At 38.3% G+C, this 2016-nt stretch overlaps 1 pseudogene; it reads right to left on the reverse strand.

Moving 5' to 3' along the window:
• Positions 1–544: 544 nt before the first annotated feature.
• Positions 545–1513, reverse strand: LOC123579716 (annotated as a pseudogene).
• Positions 1514–2016: the final 503 nt, after the last annotated feature.

The following is a 2016-nucleotide window of genomic DNA, read 5'->3' on the forward strand; positions in this document are numbered from 1 at the left end:
GGATAGCTTTATTTTCCAGTGCTATTTCCTGAGCTTTCTTAAGATCAGTCAATGCTTGGGGCACCTGGGTGGCTCAATCGATTAAGCATCCAACTTCAGCTCAGGTAAAATCTCATGGTCCATGAGTTCAAGCCCCACATCAGGCACTGTGCTGATAGCTCAGAGCCTGGAGCCTACTTCACATGGGTTCTGTATCTCCCTCTCTCTCTGCCCCTACCTTGCTTGTGGTCTGTCTCTCTCCCTCTCTCAAAAATAAATAAATAAAGGGGCGCCTGGGTGGCGCAGTCGGTTAAGCGTCCGACTTCAGCCAGGTCACGATCTCGCGGTCCGTGAGTTCGAGCCCCGCGTCGGGCTTTGGGCTGATGGCTCAGAGCCTGGAGCCTGTTTCTGATTCTGTGTCTCCCTCTCTCTCTGCCCCTCCCCCGTTCATGCTCTGTCTCTCTCTGTCCCAAAAATAAATAAACGTTGAAAAAAAAATTAAATAAATAAATAAATAAATAAATAAATATTAAAAACAAAAACAAAAAGATCAGCCAATGCTCGATCTATTCTTTTAATCCTTGCCATCCCTGAGCTCTATAGTACCATGATTTGGTATTTGATGGGTCTATTTCAAGAGCCTCCAAACAACTGCCAATTGCTCCCTGCCAACTTGACATCTTCAGTTTACAAGCACCAATATTCAGCTCGCAGCTTAAAGCTGTCGGTGCAGCTTCAATCTATTTGCTTTCTCAATAAGTCTTTGAACCTTCCACATATCTTAAAACTTTCATATATTTTTTTAATGGCCATCTCCCAGTTCTTGGATTTGAAGAAAAGTATTTCCAATATTTTTAAGTCTTCTGTTATTAGTAACATTTTATCTATATCTTTTAAATCTATATCTGCATCCTCAGGGAAACCTGGATGACTGTCATTAGAACCATCTTTTGGAGATATGCTCCAATCATCCCCTTCCTTCAATTCTTTGCATTCTGCAATAACACACAATTTGGCAGGTTTTACACCTTTCACTTCTACATTTTCCAGTATCCTTGCCACACCCATTCCTTTAATTACTTGGCCAAGTATCACATGTTTCCCATCCAAATGAGGAGAGGGAAACTGTTGTGATAAAGAACTGAGAACCATTTGTATTTGCAACCTGCATTTGCCATGCTCGATAAATCTTCCTGATCATGTTTATAATAAAAATTTTCATCCTCAAATTTTTCACCGTAAATACTTTCTCAACCTGTCACATTTTGATTTGAGAAGTCTCCACCCTGAATCATAAATTTCTTAATAATCTGATGGAAAGGGCATCCTTCAAAATGGAGAGGTTTCCCAGTGGTGGGTCCAATACCTTTGTCTCCTGTACACATGCACAAAATTTTTCTGCAGTTTTGGGTACAATATCTGCAAGCAATTCTAAGACAATTCAACCAACTTGTTCCCCTCCAACGTCCACCTCAGAAAAGACTTGGGAGTTACTAGGGTTGGAGGGCTGAGTTTGGGGGGATGGGTGCGGCATTTTGAATTGCAGATGTACTTGAGTGGGAACTCAGAGAACCTCTTGGACACCTGGCAGCGCAACCCGAAAGCCTGTTAATATGGTATATTCCTTAAGAGATTTTATGATGTGGAAATTCCTTACCTTTTCAGAACAAACCCTACTTGATTATGATTATTTTTATATAAATGACCACATTCAAATTGCTAAGATTTGACTTAACATCTTAGCACTTTAGCATCATAGGATAATTGGTTTATGATTTTTGTCTTGAATGGAATAATCTCTATTTTATTTCCAGCCTACTCTGTCATCATTCCAAATAATTTTTATTATACCTTTTCTCTTTTTACTCTTGATAAATCTTCATAGTGGTTTGTTTATTTTATTATCTCTTCCAAAGAACCATTTTGGATTTTGTTGATCTTCTCAACTGTACCATCTTTTTCTATTAACTGTATCTTTTTTTTCTTGTCTTTTTTTTTTATATTTTTTATTTTTTATTATTTTTTAATTTTTTTTTC

Source organism: Leopardus geoffroyi, chromosome A3 (assembly GCF_018350155.1).
Source record: "Leopardus geoffroyi isolate Oge1 chromosome A3, O.geoffroyi_Oge1_pat1.0, whole genome shotgun sequence".
NCBI lineage: Eukaryota > Metazoa > Chordata > Mammalia > Carnivora > Felidae > Leopardus > Leopardus geoffroyi.